Source organism: Hylobates moloch, unplaced genomic scaffold (genome assembly GCF_009828535.3).
Source record: "Hylobates moloch isolate HMO894 unplaced genomic scaffold, HMol_V3 SCAFFOLD_2, whole genome shotgun sequence".
NCBI classification, from domain to species: Eukaryota; Metazoa; Chordata; class Mammalia; order Primates; family Hylobatidae; genus Hylobates; species Hylobates moloch.
In genome coordinates this window covers 37,636,343-37,660,807 of record NW_026652277.1, presented here as the reverse complement: position 1 = coordinate 37,660,807, position 24,465 = coordinate 37,636,343, and the positions used below count along the sequence as shown (strand labels likewise).

At 35.8% G+C, this 24,465-nt stretch overlaps 1 protein-coding gene across 10 annotated transcripts in view; it reads left to right on the top strand.

Annotated features, from left to right (window-relative positions):
- BMPR1B (bone morphogenetic protein receptor type 1B) overlaps positions 1–24,465 on the top strand; it is a 403,893-nt gene that overhangs the window by 303,564 nt on the left and 75,864 nt on the right. For 5 of the 10 annotated variants that reach the window (XM_058432816.1, XM_058432822.1, XM_058432832.1 and 2 more), the window contains one exon: positions 18,232–18,295. The exons of the other annotated variants lie outside the window; for them this stretch is intronic. The gene's annotated coding sequence lies outside the window, so the exon portion shown is untranslated. The remainder of the gene's footprint in view (positions 1–18,231; positions 18,296–24,465) is intronic. 10 annotated transcript variants of the gene reach the window in all.

Genomic DNA, 24,465 nt, shown 5'->3' with positions numbered 1-24,465 from the left:
CTTTAATATTTCTCACTTGAACTTCAGAATTCAGCAAATGTTACTACCAAAAATAATGATAATGTATTTCTATAGGTTCTACAGAATTATCTTAAGAGTAAATGAAGGTGGATCTGACTGTCTTTTACTCTGTAAAAAAAGATGCTATAGAAATTTGGGATATCAATGTGGTGGCAGAAATAATGTATGAAACAAGTAGTGTAGTGACTTGACAGACTTTAGTTCTAGGACATTGTTATATATAAGTTTCACTCCTTTATTGAAATGGTAGTTGCAAACTGTATGTCTCACAAAGAACATCTCATAAATTTTGCATTTATGATTTCTGAACAGGACATGAGTTTGAAGCTAGTGTTATACATCATTCATTCAATCAGATTCTGGCAACTTAATGTCTGAAACTATGTTTCTGATTTCTTCTGGAGTCCAGAGGAAAATTAGTGTACATTTCAAATTCACTTTTGAAAAACCTCATGAGTACCTGGTGAAAATTGTCTTTGGTTCATAGTTTTTTACTGCCGTACAGTGTTCAGTGTTGCATAATGTCCCCATAGTCATGTGTCTTCACAGTTTTAATGGGAGTTTTACATAAAAGGAAATAGTGACTTACACTACTTAAAAAAATCAATTGTGTCACTTCCATGATGTAGAAACTGCACTGATGAGATAAATAATAGCCAGGTGTGAGTCAATTTAATATAACAGGGAATCTTAAAATTTTTTCTGGCCATTTCTGTCTACCTTCAATACAAGCTGTGCCAAGGCCAATAGCACGGAGCTTCAGAAAATCCAAGCCAAGGTTTGTTTTGGAAACGCCACATGAAATTATCTTTCTGTTATTACATTTATAGAAATATTCATTATCAAACTAAGTCTTTGCTAAAGTGTTTACCTTTATTTTCTCTCTAAAATAAAACTACGTTTTTTCAAATCTGAAAAATTCAAATCAGTATTTCAAATCACTAGTTTTTTCAAATCTGAAGAAATTAATAAAAACTTGTTGCCTGCAGTTGTGTATAATTTTAATGATTATGCACTTTTTTATGGTGCTGAATCTCAACTGAATATTTGTCTTGGTTAGAGTTGATATGCTCAAATATGTGTCGTTTTCAAATTGCATTATAAAACAAGTCTTTCTGTTCCTACTTTATAAAAAAGTTAATGTTGTAAGAATAACATGCTGTATTTATCCATGAAATAATGGCTGATTTGAGTGAGGATATGTGCACCAGCTCTTTGGGGGAATAGTTGAGTGGCTTTTCTGAATTTAACTTAGCCTCTGAATTCAACTGAAGTTATTGAGAACTGTGCAGTGACCCGAAAACAACAACAACAACAATCACAAAACAGTTCCATTGTGACATGTTAACAGAAGAAGGGTAGATGCCACTTAAGTAGCCTTTTTACTTCACACACTTTCTTAGACGCATTATGCATACCCACACACGTATGTTTCATATATATATATATATATATATATATATATATACACATAATGTTTTCATAGGATTATTACAATTTATTGAGATCAGACAGTATCACTAAATATTTCCTACTTAATTTCCTGTGCCCCGAGTGGAAACATGTTCAAATTGGGGGAAGAGTCTAAAGGAGAAAGAGCCTTGTGCTAAATCATGTGATTTTATAGGCACATGACATTCTTTCAATGGGGGAATTTCTGGGGGATCGTTTTTGGGCTGATTTTATGCATATATACCAAACAGTTTATTCATAACATAAGCATATTAGTAGCTATTATGATATTATTCATCTACTCTACTTAACCTATTATGGTAAAAAAAATTTTTTTTCTATCTTTTTTTGTTAAACTTAATGACAAACATCTTGCAAATTAGATTTTCATATATTTCATCTCTTTCTTATGCTCAATTTAATCTATCAAAGCCACACATTGTAGAAGACATCTGGTATTGAGCTTAAGCAGCTGGGTTTCATTTGTAAGGGTTTTGAGCAAATTTCGGTGCTTGCCAACAATAATATAACAGTTGGCCAATGTGTTTTCCTTGTGGCAGATTTGTGCAGTGTGGCAAAATAGACCTGAGTTCAGGATCAGGTGCTTTTCTGCCTCTTTTAGGCCTGTCTGGTGGGGCTTGAGGTTTTATGCAGATGTTCAGTGAGCACTGGCTGAGCACTTGCTGCAGTGGTCATTGAGTACGAATCAGCTGGTAAGCAGCATTCGACCAACACCCCTCAATTTGAGAAACACGGAGTCTGCAGTTTTCCCAGCATGGTTCTATGTATTTCCTGTATCAGAATCACTGCAGGTCGTTTTTAACATACAGGTCCCAATACCCCATTTTGAAACCACTAAACCAAATATTTGGGAGTTGAGCTGAGAAGGCTTAAATTTAATAAGCTATCCCAAGAGAGTTTGTACACATTGAATTCAAGATAATAAAGTTCAGTTTATTCTTTCCCTACAGATAGAACCTCTAACCCCACTTTCAGAACAAGAGAAGAAACTGTGTATTTAAAAGAGATTTTCAGACTGTTTCAAAAGTAACTTACCCATATACCCAGTTTAGACATTCTTTTATAAAATATTTTATCAGCATGATGTATTGTTTAATAAAACAGTTGTCCTAGCAGTACACATATATTGTCCCCAGTGATGAAGAAGGGATAAGGAATCTTAATTTACTATGAACAATCCAAGTATCAGCTGAAAGATTTCTGAAAGAGTGAAATGAAATAGGAATCCCAAATTTCCCGTCTCTTCCTCAGATACATTTAACTAGGTGATTTCTGTCTCCAAATAGTCATGAGATACCTATGAAGCGCCTGGAAATCTGTTCAGAGTTTGGCTCTGTGATTGCTCCCTCAGAAAGCACTGCGTTGCAGTTTGCATGCTCCTGGGCCCTCTGCTCATCCCCAGTTACATTAAACAGGTTATTCCTAATGGAAAGAGTTATGTCTTTGTGGCTATCTAGGCAGTTTTGGGGACTGTTCGGAAAAGAAACTAAGTCATAACTCTTTCCTGCTTCTGCTGGAAAAGATCTATGCCAGAATTCTTACTACCTTAGTTTAATATTATTTTGTGGATTCTGAGTCCAGAATTGGGTTTTCCAGATAAACACTTTTGAGTTCCCGGGCAATATGGAAACATACCCAGGGAATGACTGTGTGGTTGGTGTGAGGTTTGCCTCTTCGGAAGTAAATAGATAGTGACTGATTGTTGTTAAAATGTCATTAACTGAAAATGTACTTTTTACCCTATCTTGCTTTGAAAATTAGCACTCAGGATAGCTATTTCAGAGAGCTCCTGTGTTCCCTCAGGAATTTTTGACTTGATTCAGAATAAACACACACACACACACACACACACACACACACACACACCACACCCCTCCATTTAATATACATAGGCAATACCCCAGAATATATAAAATTAAAAGAGGGTAAGAAAAGAGGCATTCCAGATGCTTGGGATTGTCCCGTTCCATAATCCATGTCATGCATGGCCTACATCTGCAGCTTTTTTAAGTTTCTGGAGGAAGCTCAGCAATGCAGCTGTCTCTAATGTACTGTGAACATTGAAAAGGAATTTCCTTTCAAGTAAGAACGGAAGTAGTTTGTGTGTGGGATGATGGAGCTGGAGGTTTCCTTTAACAGAAAATAAAGTGCTGTTATGTAAACAAACATCTGTACAACCTAAAACAAAAAGGCACCTACATTTGAAAAAAAGACCTAGTTAATTTTTGTTATCTACTTTTGTTTTCTCATTTTTGAAAGCGAGGAAAATGAAGCAGAAAGTTGTTAGGTGAATTGTTTAAATTCTCACTATTAGTACTAGAGTCCCAGGACAGAACTTGGGATCTTGGAGTTTTTAGTTCTAGTTCTTTAGGAATTACTTTAGATTTGGCCTTAGGATTGCTGTTTAGGCTGTATGTTTAGAAAGCCAAAACAAGATCTTTGCCACATGACGTGTTTGGATCTGTATCCCCACCTAAATCTCATGATGAATTGTAATTCCCAGTGTTGGGGGAGGGACCTGGTGGGAGGTGATTGGATCATGGGGGTGGTTTTCCCCCTTGCTGTTCTTGTGACATTGAGTGAGTTCTCATGAGATCTGATGGTTTAAAAGTGTGTGGCACTTCCCCATTCACTCACTGTCTCTCCTGCCGTCACGTGAAGATGTGCTTGCTTCCCCTTTGCCCTTCCACCATAATTGAGTTTCCTGAGGCCTCACCAGCCATGCCTCCTGTACAGCCTGTGGAACTGTGAGTCAATTCAACCTCTTTTCTTCATAAATCATACATTCTCAGGTAGTTTTTTTTTATAGCAGTGTAAGAACAGACTAATACACCACAGGAGCATTTTATTTAAGAAAGAGGTTACAAAACATACCCTACCATCACCACCACCTCCAAGAATAAATGTCAGTGTATGAAAAAAGCTCAGAACTGATAACTTCTGCTTTGATTTTCCTATTTATTCTAATATATGCATTCTAATATTCTAATATATTATAGTTTGCAAAAAGTACTCTATATTCAGCCACATTTAGACTTTCATAATTTAGTGATTCTGGGAATGCAGCTTATGCATAGTTTGTTCTGACCTAAAATGCCTCAGTATCTGAGGTGAGAAGGGGACAAGGTAGAGGAACACATTTGAGTTCTAGGACAAAAAATTTGCACCCCAGATTGAAGAATGGAGCATCTTTTTTTTCCTCTTCCTAAAATGTTAATCTAAAGAGATTACATGCAAAATACCCTAACTAGCTATGACTGCAAATAAGAAATGTGATCTGCAGCTGTACACCTTGGAAATGAGTGTGAACATCTCTACAGATTTATTTCTTAATGCTAGAATTGCATGGTTAATGTTCCTTTCCATTGTAGGATATCACTTGTACTTGGATCCTCTAGATTTACACATTTGATTTTATGACTTTGGGCAATTGCTGTAGAATGTTTTAGAATAATCAGTGAACCTTCTTTAGCAGGTAAAATTGCTGTAGTATTTATCCTGATTTTTCAAACTCTCCATTAATTATTTCTTCAGTAACTGTAAATACTGACTTTGGTTTTGCAAGCCGAATGAGAATGCTTTGTTTCCTCCTGTGGCTTTGTTTTGCTTCTTATATTTGCTACTTAAGGGCTTTTAAAAATCTGCTAAAGATGTCATGTTATCTGTTGACATTTTATAAGATACTCTGGCAAAATTTTTCCCCCAAGAAGTTCTAGAATGGTTTACTTTTTAGTCTGGATTGTTTTTATTATTTCTGTGCTTTTAATGAATCACCTTATTATCTTCAAAATAATAAAAAAGATCTAGGGGTAAAAAAGAAAGTGGCATTCTGATAGTTACAATAGCTATTAATAAACTAATAGACAATAACTAACATATTCCATTTGTGGTTTTACAATTTAGAAATCCAAGCATACAAATATCAGCATTCATTTTAGGTTTTAATACGTGCATGTTTCCATTTATAGATGTTAAGCACAGAGCAAGTTAAGGATAGTTGCTCTTTCAGATATAAAAATACTTATGGTTTTACAGTTTTTTTAGCTATAGTGATTAAAATAATATGATTATAGCCTAGGGTAGATCATAGGTGCAGGAGCTTTTATTGTTCCATTTGTTTAAATGTAGAAACAGTTCGGAGAAGATAAATAACTTGCTCAAGGTCACAGAGCTAATACATGGTACATTTTAGATTGAAATCAACACTCTGGCTGTTGTATCCTTTCTTCTAGCAGCTATACCAGATAACATTTCTTAGAGGAGACTATTTATATGACTTGATATTCAAAAAGATACAAAACCACAAAACATAAAACATTTTAGAATTTGTTAATAGTAAAATCAGTAGTAGTAAATAAACTACAGACAGGCAAAAGGACACCCCATACTCTCGAAAAACATGCTGTATGACATATAACTGGAAAGTATCTATTATTAATTGCATATAAAAAAATCTTCAAGAAGGAGAAAAATGAAAATAAACAATAAAAGTAGCAGAAGACATGAACAGGGCATTCATAGAGGAGTAATATGGAAATATAGGAAAAGAAGCTAAATAAATAGAGAATTGCAAGTTAAAATAATATGACATATCACATTATAGTCAGCAGATTGGCAAAATAATTAGCAGTTTTAGATTACCAAGGTTTGGCAAGGATGTGGAGAAATTGGAACCCTTAACCACTGTTAGTTGGAGTATAATAGTTTCAACCATTTTTAAGAGTGATATATATCATTTATAGGTATAGATAAATAATTATATGGAAATATTCATAAGATTAAGAAACTCATAGATATGACACCAAAAGCAAAAGCAGTAATAGAAAAAAATAATGAAACAGTCTTTATCAATTAAAAAAAATCATATGCTTTAGAACAGGGGTTCCCAACCCCTGGGCCATGGACTGGTAGTGGTCCCTGACCTGTTAGGAACTGGCCACACAGCAGGAAGTGAGCAGTTGGCAAGTGAGCATTATCGCCTGAGCTGTGCCTCCTGTCAGATCAGTGGGAGCATTAAATGCTCATAGGAGAGCAAATGCTGTTGTGAACTGTGCACGCAAGGGTTCATGCACAGTTGCAGGCTCCTTATGATAATCTAATGCCTGATGATCTGAGGTGGAACAAACCATCCCCCATCACCCCTCCCACCCCTGTGCATACAAAAATTGTCTTCCACAAAACTGGTCTTTGGTGCCTGCTGTTTTAGAGCACATCACCAAGAAAGTGAAAAGACAGTCCACATAATGGAATAATATATTTGCAAATCATATAACACACATGAATCTAGCCTATTTAAAGAACCATTACAAATCAATAATAAAAAGAAAAAAAAACCCAGTTTGAAAATGGACGAAGATCTCAACAGACATTTCTCCAAAGAATGTATACAAGTGGCTGACAATCACATGAAAAAATGCTCAGCATCCTGTTATCAGAGAAATTCAATCAAAACCACAATATACCACTTCACATGTACTAGGATGGCTGTAATAAAAGATGTAATAACAAATGATCCTAAAGATGTGGAGAAATTGGAAGCCTCATCTGTGGCTCCTGGGAATATAAAATGGTACCACCACTTTGGTAAACAGGCTGGCAGTTTCTCAGAGTGATAATCATGTAGTTGTCATATGATCCAGCAATTTGACTCCTAGGTATATACCGAAGAGAGATGAGAAAACGTGTTCACAAAAAACTTGCACCCAGATGTTCATAGCAGCGTTGTAGGTAATATAAATGTTAAATATAATAATACAAACTTGTATATCTATATAATAGAATGTTATTTGGCAATAGAAAGAATGAAGTACTGATACATGCTACAACATGGATAAATCTTGAAAACTGTGCTAAGTGAAAGAAACCAGATACAAAGACCATAGATTGTATTTTCTATTTACATGAAAATTCTAGAGAGGCTTCAGGGCATAGAGAGTGACTACCTGTATATGGTTTTGGTTTTGAGGGGGTTGAAAATGTTCTAAAATTATGTCATTGGATGGTTGCATAACTCTATGCCTATATTAAAAAGCAATGATTTGTACATGTTAAATGAGTGAATTTTATAGTATGTTAATTATATCCCAATAAAGCTCTTAAAATATTCATAGGAGTGATAATCAAATTTAGGATAGTGCAGAATAAGGGAGGTGAAGGAACTGCTACTCATTTGACTTCATTCTCTAATATTTTATTCCTTAGAAGTAAAATATCTGTTAAGATTTCATAAAAATGAGTTGTAAGAATCTTGTATTTTCTTATCCATTTTCTAATATATTTGTAGCATTTTATATAACAGAAGAGACAGCCAGAAATGAAATTAAGTACATTATCCCTCTTACCTTTCAGCTTGAAACATAGGTTTTTTCCTAATAATTGAAGACAATTCAAGAAAATATCCTCTACAAGAAAATATGCAACTAGGGCTCCTGCAACGAACGTTGTTTGCTTTCTTCAATGTCAATTATAATAATATTTTATCTTTAAAATCAGAATTTTACCAAAACAGTTTTGTTTGTCATTTTATTATTTAACTTACGAGAAAAACTATATGTAATTTAGAGTTGCCATGAGTCCTGATTCAAATCAGATTACTTTTCTTTTACTAAAAACTTAGCAGAGTAGCCCACCTGCAATCCTGCTTGCTTAAGGGGAAATGATACCTTCTTGGGACAGCTGCTGTTCATAATTCTCAGTCTAGCCTTGTGAGTAGCTGTTAACTTGCCTATGAACCTTTATCATGGACTCTCCCCTCACAGAATAAAAGATTCTCTTGACAGACAAAGCGCAGGCCCTAGGCCAGAAAGGCTCATTCCTGAATCAGAGGTGTCTATTACTTTTCTGCTTGCTAATATAACAGAAATGCCCTTCCTGTCATAGGGGAGAGTGGTTGGGAAATTGCCTGTACTGACAAGGCCTTCTCAGATAGGAGGAGCTCATAGACATAACATAAGCATATTTTCCTAGAATATTGTTTCATGCTTTTCCCACTCAGGGCCATGGCCATTACTGGGGAGGGAAAACGACCTCAGGGCCTTGAGGTTTGTTTGTTGTGGTATTAATAACATATGATGACGAAGATGAATATGGTTATTCTAGCATTCAAATACAGTTGGAAATGCAGTTATTCTGTAGCATACAGGTTAGGTAAAGTTTCTTCTGTTTCTAGAGCTTATAAACATAGGAGCGATTGGAATAGTTTAAGCAAAATCAAAGTGAGAAAATATGCAGTGCCAGAAGCTTGTGTGAGGGAGTGGAAATTTTTGCACAAAAGCCAGAATTTGACTAGATAATACTTTTCAAATTGTGGTCCCTGCAGCGGCATTACATGGGAACCTGATATAAAAGCAAATTATTGGGTCCCAACTAAAATCCACTGAATCAAAAACCTTAGGGGGTTTTTGAGCCCAGAGATCCGTGTTTTAACAAGCCCGTCAGTGATTTTGTTATGCACTAAACTTTGAGAACCACTGGAATAAATTATGTTGGTTTTTCAATGGCAGGTGAATAACAGGCAATGGAAATGCATGGAAATGCATTTGTGAGCACAGTTTTGGAACGATTAAAGCATTTTATTTAGGTAATAGAGCCTTCTGTCTTATTTTTCTAGTAAAGGAATTTTAGTTTATGCTACAATATCTAGCTATCTGATTTAATCCATGCATCTCTGAAGGATGTATTGGTTTCTCATTTCTTTTAATTAAATGAGAGAGTTGTTGAATGATTTAATAGAACTTTGGCAGTTTCAAACTCAGGTGATTTTTATTTGCTATAAATTATAGGTGCTTTCTTTGTATGCCATTTTATTCCTTAAACTTGTAGCATTTTACAGATTTAATGGGACCTAGATCTACTCTTAAGTCCTGAAGGTATTATCCAAATAATTTAGAAAATTGCTAAGGGCATTCCTCAGGTCACTTTACTGTGTAATTTTTTCCCACGTATGTTTTGCATTTTAAATGTTTTCATTTTTCCTCTTAATCTTGTTATATATCAGTAACACATGATGTGTTGGCATCTTCTGGAATAACACATTTGTTCCAAGTGAAAAGGACTAGGTTCAGAAAACCTAGTCGGCCAAGAAGTTTACCCGACAGAAACCTATGTTGAATCTAAAATTAATGTGCTCATATTTTCCATCAAAATGAAAATGGAATGAAGCCAAGAAAGCATTATGAGAAGTTTGTTGGTCTCTGCCCTGCATGAACAGCATTAACAAAATATGTCATTTAGTCTTGTAGATAAGAGAAGTGTTGAAAACAATATTTTACCTGTAAGTCTGAGATGAGACACAAACTCTGATTATGTTACTCCTCCCCTTAAGAGTCATTTTATTACATCTTTAAAATAAGCATATAATGACTTGAAGCAACCATTTTTTCCTTTGGTTTATCAAACCTTTATTAAATGCTTAGTGTCTTCAAATGTTGTGAAATGCCCTGTGGATTTAAGGAAAATATTCCCAGATGGAGGTTGGGGGGGGGGAGGCAAAGAAATACAAAGAATACTTTGGGAACAGATAGGTGTGCATCTGACTTAAAGGGAGGTCTGAATCAAGTTGAGGACTAAAGGATGATAAGGCATTTTGAGGCAAAGAAAGGAAGTAAACAAGTTCCACATAGAGGGACCAACATGCACAAAACACCCAGAAAGACCTAAAAGAGCATGGCACTGCTGGACAACTGCACAGGGTTTAGTGTCACTGCAGAGTTGGAGGTGAGGGGTAGTGAGCAGCTAAGTTGAGATTTTAAACAGGGGAATGATGATGAAGGTCTGTGTAGACACAGGCTATGAACCACATATTTTTTTCCTATGGGTATGTAGATCCATGGCTGGCTCTTGAGAAGAAAAGTTACATAATCGTATTTCCCATTTTCTCTATCACTTAATGGCAGTTCCAACCTTATAGTTAATTAAGACAAAACCCTTGGAATTATCCTTAGCTTTTCCTTGTCTCTCACATAATACACGTGGCCCACTGGAAAATTAGTCAGTACTGTCTACATTGGGCATCTGCGTGCACCACTTCCAAATCCTCTTTGACCTACCCGTGACTGCTGTCAGGGCTGCAGCCACCAGTTCCATGAAGACATTGCCCAGCTTTGTGAAGGTGGAACTGAACACTGTCTCATCTCCTGGCCTCCTGTCATGGACCCTCTTTGATGCAGCACATGGGATGCTGGGAGGAGCCATTCTATACTCATGTATAACCTGCAATGAGGGCCAGATAATGGCCCATGAAAGCAGACCTTACCAGTGGGGGATAGGAGCTGAGAGGTAATCACTTCTCCTTTTATTCCATGGGTTGGCTATACTTGGACTTGTTTCCTTTAGTGAGATTGAACTAGATAACTTATCCTTGAATTGCCATTGTTTTCTTCATTATTTCACAACCCCAGTCACAAACTTCAACTTCCTGGGATGTCATTCCCAAATAAACTCACTCTATGCAAGCAGTTGTCTTAGGCTTTACTTTCCTGAGGAACCAAAATTATGAAGTACCTTGAAAATACAATAAGTCCTCACTTAATGTTGTTGATAGGCTTTTGGAAACTGGCACTTTAAGCAAAATGACATATAATGAAACCAATTTTTTTCATCAATGTTATGATGGAAGTATATTGCCTCATGTCACTATAGTGATATGTATTTTGAAGCTTAGGTTTTTACCAATAGGAAATGACACTATTTTGCTGAAGGAAATGACATTATTTAAGGACTTGCTACACATTATTTTGCTTAAAGTTGCAGTTTCTAAGAACCTATCAATACCGTTAAGTGAGGACTCATTATATATCTTGAATCTGACCACTTCTCATCACCTCTACCACTACTACCCATGTCCACACCACAGTCAGTGTTTGCCTTCATTATAACAACAAACTCCTGACTGGCTCTCTGCTTTGGTTTTTGATCTCTATAGTCTATTCTTAGCATAGCAATCAGAGTAGAAGTTTTCAGAAAGGCCCATGAAGATCTGTTCCCCATTTCTTGTCTGACCTCACCACGTACTACTGTTACTCTTGCTGGACAAACTGGCACCTGTTACTCTTCAAGAATGCCAGGTGCAGTTCTCCTTCAAGGCTCTTGCTCGATATTCCTTCTGTCTAGAACACATTTCCCCTTTTCTTTACAACTCACTCTCTTCATCCTTCCCTTCTCAAAACTGACTTTTATATGGAGGAATTCTAGCTATCCTCTTTAAATCATGACCACTCCCAATAAATCTGTCCTGTTTCCTACTTTATTTCTCTCCAAAGTGCTTAGTATAATTTAGCTATCTTCATGTTGTTTTATTTACTGTTTCTTTTTCTTTCTTTTTTTTTTGAGACGGAGTCTCGCTCTGTCGCCCAGGCTGGAGTGCAGTGGCGCAATCTCGGCTCACTGCAAGCTCCGCCTCGCGGGTTCAGGCCATTCTCCTGCCTCAGCCTCTCTGAGTAGCTGGGACTACAGGCGCCTGCCACCACGCCCGGCTAATTTTTTGTATTTTTAGTAGAGACGGGGTTTCACCGTGGTCTCGATCTCCTGACCTCATGATCCGCCCGCCTCGGCCTCCCAAAGTGCTGGGATTACAAGCGTGAGCCACCGCGCCCGGCCTTACTGTTTCTTTTTCTACATTGACTGTGAGCTGTGAGGGCATGGAATTGTGTCTGTTTCTTTCTACTGCTCTGTCCTTGGGCCTAGAACAGACCCTGGTACCTGGAAGGTGCTCATTAAGTAATTGTTAAGTAGATGAATGAACGGATATTTTAGCAACTGTAATTTTGGCCAGGCGCGGTGGCTCACACCTGTAGTCCCAACACTTTGGGAGGCCGAGGTGGGTGGATCACCTGAGGTCGGGAGTTCGTGACCAGCCTGACCAACATGGAGAAACCCCGTCTCTACAAAAAATACAAAATTAGCTGGGCATGGTGGCACATGCCTGTAATCCCAGCTACTTGGGAGGCTGAGGCAGGGGAATCGCTTGAACCCCGGAAGCGGAGGTTGCTGTGAGCCAAGATTGCGCCATTGCACCCCAGCCTGGGCAACAAGAGAGAAACTGCAAAACTCTGTCACCAAACAAAACAAACAAACAAAACTGTAATCTTAGCTGTGGTGTAAAGAAGGCTAAAGGAAGGTAGCAATGGAGAGTAGAAATTAGGAGGTTGTGCTGTCAATCAGGTAAGAAATGATGAGGGCCTCCTTTTGGCATCTTTTTAACAGCATCAATGGTGAGAGGAGGAAGGATTACAGAAAAATATAGATTAAAATGATTGAGTTGTTGATGGATTGGGCATAGTGAATATGAGAGCAGAAGAGATATAAGAAGACTCAAGTTTTTCACTTTGGCAGCCGGGTGGATGGCAGTGATGTTCATCAGAGAGAATGCTGAAGAAAGAGCAGATTTCAGAAAGAAAGGGATAGGGTGGAAAGGCTTCTTGAAAAAGAAGAGTAACTTCAGAGTTTGTTGAGTTTGACATATAAACAAGACTTCTTAGTATCACTTAGATGTTTTGTAGTCAGTTGAGTGTGTTGGCCTAGGGCTCAGGAAAGGATACTGTAGGGTAAACTAGTGCCTAGTGAGGAAGTTTTGCCTTGAGTTAGGCTAGTGGCCTTACAAAAAAACAAACAAGGAAAACCCACATGCAACTCACTGTGTTCCTGCAAGAGCATAGAAGTTCTTAATCATTGCCACTATTTCTTTTCTAGATTATTTAAAAAATAGAAAAATAAAACTTTAAGAAATAAAAAAAAAATAGTACATTTTGAAAGAAAGATAAAGGCATTTATCTTAAGACAAAATGCCCGAGTATCTCTAGAGTACAAGGAATTTACCTTTAGTTTGTCCTGGCTAGCCTCAAACTCTTTATTTTGCTTTCATAGCCATTTCCTTTTATTGAAAACATGTTGAAGTACTTTTTCTTCCTTTAGTCACCAGAAATGAGTATGTTCTATACTAAAACACTCAGAATCCATGTAATGAAAAATGTCTAAATGTTTCAAGTAAGATTTTTGTTATGTATGTATCTGTTTCATAATATAAAAATTTTAATTGTTGTATTCTTCACCAACACATTTTTCATGTATTTTGAAGCTTAGGTTTTTGCCAGTAGCTTTCATACCTCTGGTGATTTTATTGCCTTATTTAATAGAGGAGAGTCAAGCATCTTGAACTGGTCTTCAACTTAGAAGTTTATTAAACAATTTGATTTCTCAAGGGAACAATACTGTTGGAAAAGATTATTATATACAAATCTCTGGGTCAATAGAGGATAGAGATGAGAAAGATACTGCCCAAGGAAATTTATAGAAACTAAACTAAAACAAAAATCACTCTGTCTGATCAGTAATCATCTCTTAGTTGGTGAATATACCTTAGCTGTGGATGAAATCTTTGACTTATTTGAATGGAATCCTTGCTGTTTAATCTCATACTGATACTTTGCAGTACACTAAGAAGATGTTAATGGTTTGCCAGTCTGAGCTTACATTAGATACTCAATGGGTCACAGAGTTATGAAGGGCTACGTTGCCAAAATTGCAATCAGTAAAGCATAGATTATGAATATATATGTGTGTTGGTGTGTGTGTGTATATATATATGAACTCTATATTGCTGACAATGAAATTACAGTTCTTGCTTTCTTGAATGGAAGAAATCATGAAAACCATAATTTGAGGGCCTGAGATAGTTCAGATTTAGTTAAATAACCCTTTATATTTGTTTTTTAAAATGCCTGGTTATTTAGTGACACTTTGTTAACTGTTAGTTAGGGTTCGCCAGAGAAACAGAGCCAATAAGGTGATAAGGCTTGTGTGTGTGTGTGTGTGTGTAAAGAGATTATAAGGAATTGGCTCACATGATTCTGGAGGCTAACAAGTCCCAAGATTTGCACTTGGTGAGCTCAGTACCCAGGAAATTGGATGGCATGGTTTGAGGCAGAACGCCAGCAAAGTCAAGACTTAGGGAGAGGGGAGGTTTCAGTTCAAGTGCAAAGAAAGGGAAAAAAGCCCATGTCCTAGTATGAAGGCAGTCAGGCAGGACTCTCTTACTTTCAGAAAGGGTCAGCTTTTTTGTTCAATTCAGGCTTTCAACTGATTGGATGAGGCCCACCCACAGTAGGGAGAGCAATCTGCTTTACTCAGTCTATAGATTTCAAAGTTAATCTCATCCAAAGACACCCTCACTTACATAAACACTCAGAATTATGTTTGAGCAAATATCTGGGCACCTTATGTCCCAGTCAAGTTGATGCACGTAATTAACCATCACAATAACCAATTTTAAATTCATTCACATTTATTCAATCAGGAAGCATCTTACTTAGCCCTGTGGATTGAGCAGGAAGGTCGGGCATTTTGGTTATTCTAATGAAGTGGAAGACAAGTGTCAGGTAACACTTGGTAGAGACCAGAATAAAGTTTAATAAAATGAGGAAAACCACAAGTCTTAAATAGTTGTATTCTTCACCATGGTATTTTTCATGTTTATTGAAACTAACTATATGGGATTAAAATTCCATTTCTTATTCTGAACTTTATTAAACAGCCATTAAGAAAACTATATACTTGTGTTTTAGTTTTATCCTTTTTACATTTTGTTTATATCACCATACATATTCATTTGGAAGGTGGTAGAATAATAATAAAGTAATAAGCACAGTGAAGAAGCAAAACAAATTATTTCATTAATCATTTTTAATTAAAATTTTTAAAAAATTAAAATGATTTAAGTATTCTGAATTTGGTTCATATTGGAAATTACAGAAGTAGGAGTCTATTAAATAAGCTTACTCATTTTCTTGAGTTAATATTCATCTTCTGTTTTCTTCAAATTTGACCAATATGATATAGCTCTTGCTTTTGGTTGTATGATAGTGATAAGGAAGCTACTTCACAGTTGAGAGTCTTTTATGAAGGTATCTTTCTAAAAACCTATCTGTTATGCTTCTTGGCTGGGGAAACAAAAGTTCTAAGAGATAAGGTGGGAAAATCATTGCTAGAAATAGCAAACATAGTTTTCCCTCTTTTACAGATTTCTTTTCCAGCGCTGAATTAGAAGTGGTGGGCTTTGGAGAGATTTGTTCTTAGTAAGTTAATATTTGACTTGCCAAGCCATTTGGGAACACGGAATTGCCATGATATCTTCTGGGCATCTCCCCGGTTTTGGCAAGTAGGAAATATTCAAGGCTTTGACTTCATGAAGAGAAGTTTGTCTGTGTGATATTATCCTGACTGCTATGTAGGATTGATGTAAAATGCAACATTTTGGTGAATGTTTTCTTTGTAGACACAAACCCAGTGTGAAAACCCTTTTTTTTATGAAAAAGGTTTATGCCACTTCCATAGTAGCAGGGCTTGTCTTGTTGATTTAGATCAAAATCATTTCCTCCCAACTTCATAACCATTTTACTGTTCAGTGGTGCAGAAGGCATTATAAAGAGTTAGTAATTGTTTTGGATCCTTCAGAATTGGATGAGGGACTGAAAAGAAGAAAATATCACCAACAGAGATGATGCTCTGGATAACTTCTTATTAAGGAAAAAAAAATATTTTCACACTGAGAATTTAAGTGTTCTAATTATTTGAGCCTTTCAATAAATATCTAATACAAAACCAAATGTTTACAGTTCCACTTAGTCTTTCTTCATGCCTACGCCACTTTAAAGTCTTACTGTTTTCTCAGCTTTTAGGAACGGGAAACAGGACTTCTCTTAATGTCTAATGAATATTTATGAAGTCCTTTGAGAATTAAGGGCTCATTAGAATTCACTTTAAAAGAAAGATAAAAACACTTTTAAGACCAAAGCAGAATGTGGTGGCATAGAAACTCACATCTCTCTTTCCTTATTGTGAATTGTCAAGAGAAACACTCTACAAATGAACTAAGTGTCTCTTAAAAGTGATACTAGGTAGGAGTTTGAGTAATATAGACATATTTGATTATTATATGATGAGTTTAATTTTGCATTGACTTTTGGCTTGGTAAGTTTTTTTTTTCTTTCTGAAGATACTCGGAAATCCTGTTTTCATATGGCATATCATGATGCTTAGATCGGGCTTTGGAGTCACTTTTTGTATTTAAATCTCAGTTTCAGCTCTTTCTTAGCTCTTTGACTTTGAGAAAGTTCTTAGTGCCTCAGTTTCTGTATTGCAATATGGAAAATATAATACTACTCTTTCCACAGCTTGTTGGAACAAGCAACTGAGTTAATACATGAAAAATACTTAGAATAGTGCCTGGAACGCTGGTTTTCTTTGCCTTGAGAAATCTTTCCTTTCAGTTCACACGCTTTGGCCCTACTAGAGCCACTTGGAAAGGCCTTTGTTTTCTCCTTACTTGGGGTGGAGGGGTGCACAGGAATAGTTAATGAATCCTCACTCCTGATAGGTGGCATTTTAGTTTTCTTCTTCATTTTCATTTTTTGTCATTTTTTTTTTCTGAAGACCCCAAGGCCCTATACTACCACTTCCAGCTACCTTGGACTGCTGCTGTTCTCTTGGTTCTAATATGATACAAATAATATAAGGATGCCTAAATATATATTCAATCACTTTCAAAAGCACAGTCTTTTATGAGTGAAAAATTGCTAAAGTAAACAAAGTACTTTGAAGCTAGAGTAGTTATGCTGTTTTTGCTGCTACTCTAGCTAAATCACTGTTATTTAGTAATGGAAATTAAAAAAAAAAAACCTGGACCTGAGTTTGCCTGACCTGGCGGTTGGTGGCTCACCCTGTAACTACACTTTGGGAGGCCGAGGCGCGGATCACGAGGTCAGGAGATCGAGACCATCCTGGCAAAAAATACCTGGACCTAAAATCAGATAGAAAAGTTAGAAAAGTTACATGCCTGCTCATGATTATTTTAAATATGAAATAGAGGTATGTTTTGGGATGAGCAAAGAAGTAAAGCATCCATCTGCATATTTCTTTTTTTCATGAGGCTTAACATTTTCAGAAGTAGGCACTGACCTGGAAACCAAAAATTTGTAGTCTTGTTGGTAAATGTATTCCTCTAAAGAACATCCCACTTACTCTTAAGTAATTTACCATCCTAACTTTACACACTGGTAGGTCATAAGATTAAATGTGTCTTTCTAAAGTGCTGATAGTTATTATTTAACTCAAACCTTATCTTTAAGACAAGCCTCATAAATTTAATAATAAGTAGGCATAGTTTCCACTGGAATTTTTACTGTTTTCACCATCTGTTCTTCTCAGAGTCTATATAAAAGATATTGGATCTGTTTCACAGTAACTTAGTAAATATTCACTTCTAATAATTATTTTCTATTGGAAAGTGACTGCTCTACTTATGATTTTTAGGCAGTTAATAGTGAATCTATTGTTAGTCTGTTTTTTAGATGCATGATAGCGGTACTTTATTTTCACATGTTGTATGTAGATGATATATTAATAGTATTAGTATGATGCTAATGAAAGATAAGAATGTAATCCTGTATCATTTAATAGCCATTGTGTACTTGAGTGTTTATGCCCAGTTTTGATTGTTGTTTAATTTGCCTTTATAATTCTTACCCATATAGTCCTCAGTTTGGAGTAGAAAGACTTTAGAGAACACAGTCAATTATTTCCATGTTTCCAAGTAGGCACTCAGATACAGTGGTACTAGTTGGCCTGCTTTTTGGTTTATATTACTGTAAGGCTTCTGTCTCTCAGCTCAGTAGCTCCATAGCTTTCTTTCCCCTTCCATCCAGCCACTCTCACAAGCCTGATATCCATTCTTTTTTTTTCTAGTTGGGCTGAAGGATCAGACTTGTTAATTTGTCTGGTGCAAAGAGAGAAAGAAGAGAAGACCCAGGTATTGAACTATGAATATCCTGTAACTATAAAACAAGGCATATTTTTGTGTAAATAGTAAAATGTATGGAAGGCATTCAAAAATAGTTTCTAAATTGTATGCAGAAATGGAAGTGTTCAGTGAATAGGCTTATCTCTTCCCAAGAGTCCTAACTTGACTTACAACCCTCATTTCACTGTATGTATAGTAAAATTTTAGGATGAACTGATGCTTTGATTGGAGGGATGAGCTTAATTTGTACTCTGCAGGAATCCATTCCAACTTTATTAGTATTATACTTGAGATTGGTCTTATGCTATAGTTAGTTTGTCTTTTTTAGTTCATTATAATAATGTATGTATTTGCTAATGTAAAACTACTATGAAAAGTTATAATCTAGTCTTTAAAAATATTTTATACTTAGAAATTTAAATGTCTTTCTTCAAAAATTTGCAAGACTAAAAATCAGAATTGGATGCATATGTGAGCCAGTTAAAATCAAACAATGAAGTTCTTTGAAGATTGTAACTAATAGTAGTATATAAATTGCTCACACTTATATGAGGCAAACTGTTCTAGGTACTAAAAGCATTTTACATATGTAAGTATTATTATCATCTTCATTTTAGAGATGAGGAAATGAAAGTTCATAGAGGTTAAGTAAATCGTCTGAGGTCACACAGCTAATTATCCAAGAAATCAGCAGGGTGACTCATATGTAAATAAATTATGCTACTTGCAATAAGAGGGAGATAGTTGATAGGCCAGAACATATGTGTGCAACTAAAGTAGAGTAAAATACATAACACAGTAAAGTTCTGTGGAAACATCAAAAAAGAAACACAATCAGAATTATAAGCAAAAACATGGGAATACAAAAAACATGGTACATCTAATTAGAATAAGGTATGGATAGGGAGCAGACTATGGTAGAAGATGAAGCTGGAATGAAAGGTTGAATCAGTTCATGAAGAACACTGAATGCCTTCCTAAGAACCTTAGAACTGTTAGAGATTTTTATTTGCTTTATTTGCTTTACAAGCATATGCACGTGTGTTATCTTTAGAAGGCAGCAGTGCAAACACTAGATGATAGAAGTGGGAAGGAGATCAGAGAGTATTACAGTAACATTGGTTAGGGACAGGTATAACGGTAGGAGAAAGGAAAGACTCCAGCCAATAGCTTGTATTTTGTGGTAAGGGAACACGGAAGACATAGGAAAACCTATCCTTCCTACCGGGAAAAAGAGAAATCAAATGTATATACACCTGCTGATGGTGATGTAGTATTATTACTATTATGGAGTGATTTGGTAAAGCAGTAATGTGCAGAAGTGAGCATCTTAGCTCCACCTTAAGACCCTATATTATATAGGCCTCAGTCGTTTAGACAAATGGGAATACTTGTGTCTATTTTGCCAGGCTCCGTTAAGAGTTATATGAAAACATGTGAAAGCTGTTAGAACAGTTTTCACCTGATGTAGGCACTCAGTAGTTTTCCTTCATTCATTGATGGATTATTTCATGAATTATTATTTTCTTGTTTGAGGCATACCAAGCACAAAGCACTTTGCTAATGGTTTGTTGACAAGCCACTTTCTACATAGAATTTTTAGATTGTCTTCATAAATTTTAAAGTGAATGTGATATTTCCTATATATGCTCTTCCTATTAAAAGATGGTAAATTAGAATTTAGTAAAGTTATTTAACTGACTTTTCATGATTATATGTCATGGAAGAGCTGAGGTAAATTATTACATGTATGCCAGTTTTAAAACCTAGTTAACACTCTGTGAAGATGTTATAGAATGTATGTGTGTCTGAATCTGTTTAACATACACATATATATTCATGTAAGTATCTTGCAAAATACAAGATGTAATGAAAATATAAAATACTGTTTAAAATATATAAATATAAAATATTGTTTAACACATATATATTTGTTAAAAATATAAAATATTGTTTAAAATATCATCTAGCTTTGGGAATAGCTTATAAAGTGAATTGAATATGGCACACGCAGCGTACCATTTTAAAATACATCTATGTAGTACTTGGAAAGCCAAGCTGATATCGTACACTAAGCAGCTATAAATATGAGTCAGTAACATGGGTATGCTTCATGTAGTGTGTACTATTCTCCAGGTTGGTTCTTTACGCAGTGATACAGATACTTATCAGTACCAGCAGGAACCATGACTATAGAATTTCCACATTATTGTCTTCTAAGTAGTGAAATGATGCAACAAAGTAGAAAGTGACTTCACTTAGCTAAAATTTTAAAATATGAATTAGTACCAGTAGGTATTACCAGTGATAAATACTTGGAGGTTATCTATCACACTCTAGGAAGTAGTCTTGTGTGTGCATATTTTTAACTGGTATATATTTTTAAATTGGTTCTAAATTCTAGTAGTGGCTTTATCTATATGCAGTTGCAGTGAAACTTAACGTTCTTTTTATTGACAAGTTTTAAGTCATGGATTTCTGATAAATGAATAGAACTAACATTTATTGGTCATTTACTGTATCTCAGGCACTGGGCTCTGTACTAAGTGCTTTATATCATACTTCATTTAATTTTAACAACAGCCATGTGAGAAGTAAACATTATTACCCCTGTTTTAAAGATGAAGAAGTTGAAGTCTAGGGAAACTAATGAATTTACTCAAAGCCATATAGCTAATTAGTCTAGCTCATGTGCTTTCTTCTGTAACGTGCTGTCAAGGTTACATTGGTACTAGAGACTGTGTTCAGAACCCTCTCACACCCATGTTCCCATGTTTCACTCCTTATTTATCTAAAACATAATTTAAATGAAATGGCTCTGTCAAAATCTGTATTTCTTTCTTTTTTTCCTTACTATTTTTGAGACAGAGTCTTGCTCTGCTACCCAGGCTGGAGTGCAGTGGCGCAATCACAGCTCACTGCAGCCTCAACCTCCTGGGCTCTAGTGATCTTCCCATTTCAGCCTCCAGGGTAGCCGGGACCACAGGCGCACACCACCACACCTGGCTAATTTTTGTATTTTTTTGTGGAGACAGGGATTCACCATGTTGCCCAGGCTGGTCTAGAGCCCCTGAACTCAAGTAATCCACCTGCCTTGGCCTCCCAAAGTGCTGGGATTACAGGCCTGAGCCACTGCGCCTAACCAAAATCTCTATTTCTTGAGTTTGAAAATTGTATGTCAGAAGGAAGGGGAAATGTTAGAGAAACCCAGCTGCATTTTCCCCTTTCATTTTCAATTTTAGAAAGCAGAGATTTTACCAAATGGCATTCACAATAGAAAATACACACAACTGAGATAGGGCAGAATCATAAATGTATGTGAGGTAATGGTGTTTGTTCCTTTTGTCTTAATAGATGATCCATGAGGCCTTCACAATAGGGAAGTTGTTCTATGTACCTCAAGAAAACTTTATCACGTGCCTGCCAAGTGCCTGACATGATTCTAGATGCCGAGGATGTAGCAGTTAGCCAAAGGGTTATAACTCTTGCTCTCATGCAGTTTATATTCTAATTTGGATATTCTAAATATTTCATGTAGAATGTGAAATAATACCACATTTAAGATATCACATAAGAAAGATACTCTCAGAGCTTCTCTGTTTAATAATTTCATGTAGGAAAAGAAGGTCTCCTTAGTGTATCTCATCTTTCAGACCTTTATATGTAATAACATGATTTTTCCTAGTTTAGAATTAACTTTTCTCCAGCATGTAAGAAAAACTGACTTGTGTTTGGAAATCAAGACCTAAGTTCAAATCAAGACATAAACAAACATAAAGTTAGGGAAAAGTTTGTCTCTCTCTAAATATAATCAGTTCTTCAGTGCTCAGGTGTGAAATGAAAAAAAAAAAACTATGCAGAAGAAACAAAATTCTGCCTATGATAACTTACAACCCAAAACAAAAGCTATCAAATAGGCAAACAAAAAGCAAAAATCAACCAAGACTGATTTGTTCCACATTTGAGAAACTTTTTCTTTTTTAAATTACTTTTCTGAGAATGTAAACTTTCTGTATACGCTTGTTTACTCTCATATTAATGATTCATTTGTTCTTTTCCCAATTATTTGCCAGTACTTCATAACTGGCTGAATCTAAGAGGTGCTAGGTTAAAAAATTAAGACTCAGGAGCTTAATTGTGCCGTTTACAAATAAAAGCATTTAAAGTACAAATGAAAAGCTCTGTTTAGATCTCAAGAGTTTCAAAAATAATGTTTTCTTAATTCTTTTCTTTTTTAAACAAATCATCTCTTATACTCACTCCGTTCTCTTCCATCACGGCAAAAATGCCTTAGCTTATCTTAAAATATTTTATGTATGTATGTATGTATGTATGTATGTATGTATGTATGTATGTATGATGTATGTATGTATGTATGTATGTATGTATGTATGTATGTATGTATGAATGATAAAGTCTTGCTCTGTCGCCCAGGATGGAGTGCAGTGGTACGATCTCGGCTCACTGCAGCCTCCACCTCCTGGGTTCAAGTGATTCACCTCCCTCAACCTCCTGAGTAGCTGGGATTACAGGTGCCCACAACCACACTTGGCTAATTTTTGTATTTTTAGTAGAGATGGGGTTTCACCATGTTGGCCAGGCTGGTCTCAAACTCCTGACCTTAAGTGATCCACCCACCTTGGCCTCCTAAAGTGCTGGGATTATAGGCGTGAGCCACCACACCTGGCCTAAAACATTTACAAATTTTATTTCTCTATTGCTAATGACTGGTTATTGGTCATCTATTGTGTCAGTTTTCAAAGTATGATTTGCCAACATAATAATATTAACATGTTTTATTGACATTTGCACTGATAATAAACACCAATAGATAGAGCTTTAGCACAAATCGAAGCAGGAACCAAACTATACATGTATTCTTCACTCCAGTATGCTCACAGTGAAAACAACCAACCAAACCAACCAGCCAAAGAAACAAAAGGAAGCTTCATTTAAGAATATCCTTAATGAAGCAATAAAATGATTAATTTTATTAAATCTCAACCTCTCTGTAAATGTCTTTTTAATATTCCGTGTGACAAAATGTAAAGTATATATAATAAAATTTTTCAGCAACTGAGAATCAATGGTTGCTGATATGGTTTGGCTATGTCTCCACCCAAATCTCATCTTGAAATGCACTTCCCATAATCCCCACATATGTCATGAGAGGGACCCAGTAGGAGGTGATTGAATAATGGGGGTGGTGATGTTCATGCTGTTCTTGTGATAGTGAGTGAGTTCTCCTGAGATCTGATGATTTTGTAAGGGCCTTTTCTGTCTTTTGCTCGGCACTTCTCCTTGCTGCTGCCTTATGAAGAAAGATGTGTTTGCTTCCCTTTCCACCTTGATGGTAAGTTTTCTGAGGCCTCCTCAGCCATGCTCAATTGTGAGTCAGTTAAACCTCTTTCCTTTATAAATTACCCAGTCTCCAGTATGTCTTTATTAGCAGCGTGAGAACGGACTACTACAGGTGTCTTGAGACTTCATGAAACAAAATTTTTACTAGAAAGAATGACTGACAGAAAAACTATGGTTATTCAGACTTGGATATTTGCAGTTACATTCTCAAAAATGAATCAGTTGAGCCTGCCAGTTCAAGGAAAACAGTTGACAGTATTTATTGCCAATGATAAAACTCAAACTTTCAAGCAAAAGTTAGGATTTTGTGAAGCTTGTATCCACCTAACTGATCTGCATAACTGAGTGGACCAAACATTTTTTTTTCCAGATGGCCAGTGCCTGTTGTTTCATGTTCATGCATAGGTAAAAGATCAGTTTAAAATACAAGATGGACAGTAGGTTTTAATTTATCAGAATATGCAAATTTCATTGATAGGGTTTTACAGCCTATATTGTAACTTTTAAGAAACTCCGTGATGTCCAATTTTAGTGTATATTAAAGAATAACCACTCATATGAAAAGGCTATTAAAATAGCCTCCTAACTACATATCTGTGTGAGACCAATTATTCTTAATATGTCCATCACAACAACATGCTGTAACAGATTGAGTGCAGAAGCAAACATCCAGTTTCTTCTATTAAATTAGACATTAAAGAGATTTGCAAAAACGTAGAACAATGCCACTGTTTTCTTGAAAATATGTTAAAATATAATGGGTTTATTATTTTTTAAAAATGAATTATACATTTTTTAACTGTTCAGTTTTTTTAAAC